Raw genomic sequence first — 9,795 nt, 5'->3', positions numbered from 1 at the left:
TAAAGTTAGTACCCCCTTTTCAAGAAAAAGAATTAAATCAGTATTTTCTTCATTTTGAATAAATTGCTGAAAATTTTAGATGATCTGGCCATCAAAACAGCATTACAGCAGCGATGCAGCATTGATACATCGACAGAAGAGTTGCAAGGAGCGCAGAGATTGTGGTTAACAATAACCTCCTTTGAAACAAGAACTGAAATTTCATATTTTTATCCACTATGCACCATGCCAATGTAAAGCTACCAACCACCATTACAGTTCACTGAGGGTCCAAACTAACTGTTATGGGATTTATGTCACTGTTGTGGTAATAACATCACTGACTAATATATCGAGAGACAGAGATATTAAAATAGCACAACTCACATAGCCAATATAAGTGCTCTTTTTGCAGGTGTAATTTTGGAAAATTTGATGACACATACATTCAAATGGGGTTCATTCACTATTTCGTGCTTTGTCACTAAATGTTTATATCATGTTTCTTATGAATTTTATATATTCCTTAATGTCTATGCCAAATGAATTATAATTACAGTCTGTCTAATGAACAGGCACTGCCTAGATAATGCGATGTCCGCCATATTACGTTTCTGCCTCTTGTCAGATTCACTTGTGACTTCTGATATTACGAAGAATATAGCGAACACGGCAGTGAAATATTTTAGTTAAATATTTTCAACAATAATTTTACCAAGTATGCTGATTAAATACATGTTTGTATTTACATATTAATGTTTAAAGATTCAAAGTACAAGTTGCAGTGATTAAAACAAAACAAGTTGTGCTTTGATAGTTGTTTTTATCACGAAATGATGACAAATAATAACTTTCAGTAATCCGGCATTAATAACAAATGAAGACTTTCGGTAGAAATGATTTAGGTTATTTTGAGGCTATTCCAGGAATGTGAGAATAAATTTTTTTTTTAGGATGACGTTGATTTACGATTTATGTGTTTTTTTATGGGGAGCAAGAGTATGACGTCGCGAATGTCATATGGGACGCACAGGTAAGAGGGTTAGATTTTTATATGGGAAGTAAAGGGTTAAGGTCCAAAAGAATGAAATGATCCAAATAAATTTCAGATCCAAGATTATACTTGTCTGCCAACAATCCTCATGTGTCTAAATGGTGTCATCCAGACATTTTTTGAATAATACAAAACAGTTCCAAAACCAAATTATAAAAATGAAGCTTCATATGAAAAAAAAAATGAAAATACACAGTCAATAACATCAAACCGAAGCCTCTAACTGACCAATATTTTGTTTCATTTGGTTAGCTCATTTTGTTACTTTACAGATAAATACAACACAGAGGGGGAATCCACTAACCCCCACACTGAAATTAATTAGAAATATAATATTAATACATATGATTGGAAATATCCATGGAAATGGACCCACATGGGAAGACTACTTACTGTAGCCTGCAATGTGTCAATGATAAATTGTTGGATACATGCTGATCATGTGAGAAATGGTGGTGGTCCTGTTCCTTTTGAAGTAATGCTATGATAGTGTGAGGAGAAAATATAGTGCTCATGGTGAATCTCATGGCAATAACAAGTCATCAGTCGCGCATGCTCGTTGGGCACAAAACAAATATCCCAAGCTTACTGGAATACAATTTCCTTCACTGTTTTCAAATTCCCAGCTAAATGATCTTCATCAACGATTAAAAAACTTTCTCATGATCATGAAATCCAGAAAGTTTACACTGAAAAAGAATCTCAGAGGTTGTCAAAGGTCAAACCTTAGAAAGCTAAACCGCTCTTTGACTTTGACAAGAAAGTACCCCTAGGTGAGTCAGCTCACATGGTGATGTAAAAGATGAGTATGTCGTTGATGGAGCCTCAGATGGAGCCTCAGATGTGTATTCAACGTGATATATTGAATGGGAGATGCCACGTCAAATCTACTAAGCTCTCATGAGCAATACACATGTTTGTGGTTTTATTGCACTGCTGCCCATGGGTAACAGATTTTGTCCCAGGATTAATCATTGGTGTCAGCTAAGCTAGTGTCAACAATGAATTGGTGATCAGAGACAAAATGGATCCAATGAATATGTGGTCTTCTATTTTACATGGAGCAAATAACTGGAAGCAAACCTCCACGTTTTCTCAAGGATATCAAGGATCTTGAGTGGACTATGGGCATTGTGGTTTTTGGAATACCGACTATTGCCTAGACGATGCTGTTTCCATGTGGGCTCCTATTGTTTTCCTGAGGTTTATACTCAACACTCACATCCTAACAAGTTTTACCTTTCTGAAGCTATCTTGGCATATATGCACCAAAAAAACCCCACCCAAGTCTGGTCTCCTGAACCATCACCAAGTGCGAGAAGTAATGAAATTTGGTGTACTAAGTTCCTTGTAATGAGAACAAACCACATTAGTAACAAGCCTGTTATTGACAAAGGATGAACTTGATTCTTGTCAATGACACGATACTCGTTGACATTGTGAAAAACACCGCTCACTGATGATATCAGTGGGTATCTCTCCAGTACAACCGTTTCAGGGCATCAGTGCTTGCATACACAAGTATTGTTATCGATGATTAGATTTCCCACCACTTGGGTTAGAGGCGCCATAAATTAATTTTACTTCATACGAAAACATGTACAGTTACCAAATAAACTTCCCTCCATGGCACCGATTGAGCTGTTCCATACGGCGCCCATAGAATTAAAAGGGGGTCTATAAGATCATCAGATAAATATGCTAAGTATTATGCACCAGGCGATTATGTCTGTGGAGAAAATTTGTCCCCACCTTCAACAACACCACGGAATATGACCCAGTCACATGCCACAATTGTTTGTATCTCAGTGGGGGATGGGCATCTGGTAAAAACAGGCAGGTTATTAACCTGTTTGCGGCAGACATGAACTTGCAGGATGTTGTCATGTTAACTCCCAAACATAGGTTCACAAGCGACATAAGAGACTCACTTGATGACAGTTCACAGTTAAGAAATAAATGTCGTATGGTATTAGATATGCATTAAAAAATAAAACGCTTTATAATACATTTAACTGAAAGCAAGGTTTAGATGCTTATCATCGTTTTTACTTCTAAAAATTAACTTAATATAATATATTAACGTCTAAAAAAAATTTTTTAATCAACTTGGACTATTTAAGAGACGACTTTTAGATATGAAGACCCGTCAGAATTAAAAAGTAACTTCAGTAGAACGTCTAATATTGCTTCCATCGCCTATATGTATAGCATGTGTAGATACAGTCTGGTCTCTTTGCACACTGCCCTGGGGTAATTTAGCACCTACCTGTGTCTTTCAGATTTCTGATCCCGAAGAGCCCGAACTTGCTCCAAGCCGGTCGTGACATCACTGAGTGCAAAACAAGTCTCTTCCTGGTTGTAGAATTCCCTTTGAATTTAACATTGAATGGGTCATTGCTTGATGGTTAAACAACAGACAAGCAGTTTCTTTGTGTCCAGAATTGGTCTAAAGTTGTAATCTTATATAATGTGTATTGACATTATTCAGGGTGCTCTTACTATGAATTAACTATAAGAGAATATGTGTAAGCATGAAACAGCAAATTTTCCCCACAACGAGACAACCTGATTGCAACAAGAAACAGTGGAAACAGCACACTGCAAAGCAGGATCTATTGACCTTGTTGACTAAATACAATCAGAAGCTTTCAAAAACTACAAACAAGTTTTGAGAAAAGATGGTACACTTCTGTCTATAGCATCGCGCCAGTGGCCTAGTGGTTAGAGCATCCGCCTCGGATGCGGCAGGTCGCAGGTTCAAACCCCGGCCGAGTCATACCAAAGACTTACAAAAAGGGCACTAACAGCTGCCTCGCTTGGCACTCAGCATTAAGAGGTTAGTGTTAGGACTGGTCAGCCTGGTGTCAGGATTATGTGACTGGATGGTACATCATGCTACATGTCTGTGGCATGATGCCCCAGTGCTAGACATCGCTATAAACTGTCACACTGCAGACATCGTAGCGATATGACTGAAAAATTGTTAAAGCTATGTTAAAAATCTAAATCACTCTGTCTGTAGTATTTGGATGTGAGAGAGAAAGCTAAAAATAACTCATACAGATGGATACTGATGGAAAGTAGATGCTGAACTGAGTTTGTAGAAAAGAAGAAACAAATGGCTTGGAAATTGAAGGACATATGAGGACCTTCACCAAATCAAAAGAGTTGGACACGTACATGGATACTGAGGCCATGCCACTTGAAAAGATAACCTCTAGGCTGTATTTAGAGGTTCGCTTTGCTCGTGATACTTCACTGTCACTTCCAAACTCAAGATATATTTAGACTCAAAAACTCTTCTAAACTTCCTCCTCATGTTCTGGCACAAAAACTGAACGTGTAGTTGTCACTGAGAGATATGTAATATTTATGGTTAGGTGTTTGTTTATAGCCCGAGGGAAAGCTAGACTGGACACAGATAATGGAATCAGAAATGATACTAGAAGGCGAGCATGTTTAGAGTTTGACCACAGGGAAGAAATAATAACTTTCTTTTAATTTTTATTATTAACCCCGTAATAGGTTGACCACTGGGTCGGGAAACCATCCCAAGGTCACCTTACAATCAAACATTTCTGGCTATCAGATAATCTAGGGATAATAAATATAATCTACAGAAAAAGAAAACACACACACACACACACATGCACACATTCATAAGAGGAAATTGACAAAAGTCAACAAACTCAGATTTATCTAGATCAACTCTGCGTTCTTCCGATTATTCTGCTTTAGACCGTTTACATCAGAAGATTTTATTGACATTCTTGACTGTTACCCTGAATGGCAGTGTTCAGAAATTACTCACTATTACTTTTGCTCTAGGAGAAGATTTTAAATACAATAATACTGACTGACATGATCAGCTCATACATTACAAGAGAACATTTGTGGTTTGCCTGTGGAGTTGAGAGAATGCATTTACCAAGAGCTGGTCAAAATACAAGTGAAACGAAAAGAACAATTGCATCCGTCACATCACCGATATTTAAACCACTGGTACCTGAATGCTATAAGAGGACTGATTCAGATGAAAGTGTTCCAGTGTTCAGACATTGTTGAACTGGACATGGGCGAGAAAGATCAGTTTGTTGTGACTCATTCTTTTTACTACAGTATACATACTGCAACGACTTCCAGAAGAAGAGTTAGAGGGTTACCAAAATCTTTTACACAACGTAAACTTAGTACAAGAGGAAACTTCTGAACGGTGTGTTGTGATGTGCAAGTTAGTGACTAAACCATTTAGATTCGCCACTGGAGTACGATCATCTATGTGCAGAAAGTACACTTATTGCCACCGACAAATGAGGTATAAAAATGACCAACCATACCACGACCATTATCAGTGGTGATACAGCAGATTCCATTGAAGGAAATCAATGAGTATTCAAACGGTGGAGGATTAACACTTATTACGAGATCTGTGTCCGATGAATTGGGGTCTGCGTGTAGTGTGTCTTAGTGACTTGCTTTCTGGGATTTTGTTTAGCAGTCGATTCCTTGTGGACTCTTTACAAACAGTACTTATCACCAAATGTGAAAGTGGTCCCTTTAAATGCCCACGAGAGACTCATTTTGTTAAAAAAGCGCGTTTTCATCTGGATACTTCACGACCTCTACGGGAAAAACAATTCGTCAACTTTTAGGTACTGAAGTTGTGTAAGATGATGTGTGTGTAGCTCGTGACTTAGACCCTTGCTGGACAAATATACGTGACTGGAAAAGTTGGGGTTTCGAGGCTTGGACCAAAGAAGTGGCCGATTTTGCCCAAGTGTTGTGATCCTAAATTCAAAGTTCAGTGAAAAAGCAACTTTTAAACCTGTGTTAGTGACAGTGCCAGAACAACTTGACACTGAGGAAAATCACTCCCTTCAGGACAGGACTGTCATTGATATTCCCGAAAGACCATTCAGGGAGGACACCTGTGTGACTGTACCCAATGGAGAGACTGTAAGAACATTACACACTGTCCCAAGGACACCTTTGTTACCAAAAATATGTTGTACTTGTTTATATGCCACTTTGATAGTTCTGATGTGCATTTTATCGCTATACGTTACCATTTGGATTTTATGTATTTTTGTATTTTGTGTTCCTATTTTTTAAAAAAAAATAAACGTGTCCTGAAAAAAATAAAAATGCTCTTATACTTTCAGGCAAAACCGAATTTGTCAAATGTTTGATCGAACATTAGACATCATTTGATCAATCATCCACCTCAATGGATCGTGTGGTGTTACAAAGAGTGGCAATCAGCGTACAGCCTCCTGCGAGAAAGTCAAGGCGATTCCATCGTATTTGTGGAAGGCATTCCTGGCAAAGACGGCGTGATCGTGTCTGACCAGTCAAATCCATATGGTCATTTTCAACGACATGCTGAGGAGAAGACGAAGACGAAATTAAACTGTGATTTATGCGCAAAGGGCATCATCATAATGCCAGTGTCATTTACATCACTCAAAATTTGTTTCAACAAAGTAAAGCCCATCGCAACATTAGTGTCAATGCTCATTAAATGGTCTTATTTGAGAACCCTAGAGTATGGGCAGCCGTCGCCGCCAAAATTACATTAATCAAATGATCTAGTATGAAATCAAATGATTTAACCTAGCAAATGAAATGATAAATCCAGATTCCAAATGATGTGGTGTCACATGAAATGATTTAACGAACAAAACCGAATGATGCATTTAGATTTCAAATGATGTGGTATTAAATGAAATGATGTAGAGTGAAATAAAATGATTTAACCCATCAAACGGAATGATGAATTCAAATTCCAAATGATGTTGTGTGATATGAAATGATGTAGCATGAAATGAAATGATTAAACCCCAAAAATGAAATAATGAATTCAGATTCCAGATGATGTGGCATTAAAGGAAATGATCTGGTATTAAATAAAATGATTTAAAGAACAAAACGGAATGATGATATCTGCTTCCAAATGACGTGCTATTAAATAAAATGATGTAGTCTAAAATGAAATGATTTAACTCAACAAATGAAATCATGATTTTAAATTCCAAATGATCTGGTATTAAATAAAATGATTTAAAGAACAAAATGGATTGATGAAATCTGCTTCCAAATGACATATTATTAAATGAATATATGTAGTATGAAATGAAATGATTTAACTCAACAAATTAAATGAATTCAGATTCCAAATGATGTGGTATTAAATTAAATGATTTAAAGAACAAAATGGATTGATGAAATCTGCTCCCAAATGACGTAGTATTAAATGAAATTATGTAGTCTAGAATTAAATGATTTAACCCCAAACATGAAATGATATATTCAGATTCCAAATGATCTGGCATTAGTTGAAATGGTCTGAAGAACAGAATGGAATGATCAGCTCATATTCCAAATGATGTGGTATTAAATGAAATGTATGGAAAGTAAACGGTCTGATCAAAATGTAAATCCAAACAGACACGGGGTGGAGGGGGGTGCTGTTAGCCAGACTTACAATCAACAGGTGTATTTACAGAATTCGGCTGAGATTTTTGCAGATGACATTTAACAGCTAAGGTTAGTGTTTCTTCTCATTTGATATAAACAAGAACTGTTTTCCAATCAGGATAAAGTGACTATCCACATTAATGAATGGCTGTGTGTATTTTATTTTAAAATCTGCCTTGTACTGCGCGAGTTTTCAAGGCTTCATCTTCGCTAGATCTATCAGCTAAGGAGATTAAATCTTCATCTTATTTGATCAATAGTAATTACCATGTTTAACGACCTAACGTAGCATACACACTAAACCAGCAATTTGTTGCCTGCCACTTTTTGTATGAAAGCTTTTTCATTCACACAAACACACACACACACAGGGAAATGCTGACCATAACCGGTTATATACATTATTTAGATTGTATCCATTTCAAACGCCTGTGACGAAAGGAATGCTCTGATGGTTCTTCTTTAACATCTATATGTAGACAGTTCCAAATGATTGGACCCAAACTATTTTTATACAATTCCATTTCGGGCTTAGAAAGAAGAAAGTTATAATTTTGCATAGAGTGTAGTATCGATAGACCAGAAATTGTATTGACATTATTTGTCCTTTTACTGAACATATCGTTTATATAGTTTGGCGTCGAATCATTAGAAACTAAGTCTTTATACTTTGAACAAATTTCTTTTAGAAAAATTACCACATATGATGTTGTCACTCATATTTATATGTAATATTAATTTCATGTCATACACTATAATTATTCTCATCTTGTTCTAAGTCATACTTGCTGTACATACCTTACATATTGATTGGAATGCATCTATCGCTCACCTTTTCATAATATATTTTCTCAGTGCGTGCCTGCACATGTGATACTGCCGACATATATATATATATATATATATATATATATATATATATATAATTGAATAAAATCTGAGAAAAGTTATAGATCCCTATTGGAGTTATTCTTCAATAACAAAACATTACAATCACCATCACTATTTAGCACCACTTAGACCAATAACTGGTGGCGCCTCCAGTCATGTCAGAAAAATGACGGCTGCCCATACTAGAGATAAATCGCAAGTGCAAATCTTAGCCAGACAGTTAGGAACGCCTTGGCAGACTCATGCGCACGACGATGCCACTCAAATCCCACACGCTTGTTTACTCGTAGATTTAAAACCCACTACTCCCGATTATTTGCGATTTCATACCCATGTTTCACCACTGGTGCCAAGACGGAGGGCCTGTCGTGTACACATCCCCGTCATCGACTTAACAAAAAAAATCTATAAAAACCTCGCATACTTTGGATCTGTCTCATACAGCGTCAACATAACGTCCCTTCAGTCTCATCTTCCCGTCAAATTGATTCGTGCCTTGTACGGCATCAGTCGCGGAAAAATCCACAAATACGTACCCGTGTCTTAGAAGCCAGTCTCAAAGAAGTCTTACGATGGTTTACGGTGACAGAACATCAATTAATGCAAGGCATCATTTACATTCCTCATTAAACCAAACACTTTTTTTTTTTTGGACAGAAACAATGGAGCCTTGACGCAACTGGCTGATCCTCGCATCGACACTCAAACCAAAAAGCAAATCATTTTGAAACCTTGAGGTAGCGGTTCTCTAGGAGCTGTAATCATTCGCTCTCTCTTAATATGGGATCCTAATTCCCCAAAAGTTCTCTCCAAGAAAATAGTCACTCCCAAAAAAATCCAAACGGCCCCAAAAGAAGAAAAAGAGCAGCGGTGTCAAGATCAGGTCACAGCCCCAGAAAATGAAAAGCCCACAGAAAACGGCTTCTACCCACAAGAAAGACACTTCGATAAGGACACAAACTTATATTCGCAAACCACAACCTGCAGAGACGTTGACCGTGTCTCCAGTAGCCTCAGCTTCTTCCACTTCTCCGTTGTTGGTGATGCCAGCCAAACCCAATTTGACACCCGTTCTTCCTCATTTGATGCAACAATGGAAACCTGCGTCTCCAAAAACTTTTCCTTCCGCGGTGACACCATTTTCCTCTTTAGCAGCAGTAGCAGCTGCTCACAAAGTACCTGCCCCCAAAATCAAAGTCCAAGAGACATTGGGCATGTTACAGAGTTTACTGGATTTGTCCAAGCAAGAACTGTCCCGATTTAGTCTGTTGCGAACCCCTCCACAACGCGTAATGCTTGTCATCAAGTTGATATGACGTAAAGACAATCAATGGCAATGCATTCCTGTATGAAAAAGACCTGCGGAAAAGAATGGGTATAAGTGCTTTTCT

Source organism: Sinohyriopsis cumingii, chromosome 1 (genome assembly GCF_028554795.1).
Source record: "Sinohyriopsis cumingii isolate HCF-2022 chromosome 1, ASM2855479v2, whole genome shotgun sequence".
In the NCBI taxonomy this organism is placed as follows: Eukaryota; Metazoa; Mollusca; class Bivalvia; order Unionida; family Unionidae; genus Sinohyriopsis; species Sinohyriopsis cumingii.
This window is presented reverse-complemented; position numbering follows the sequence as displayed.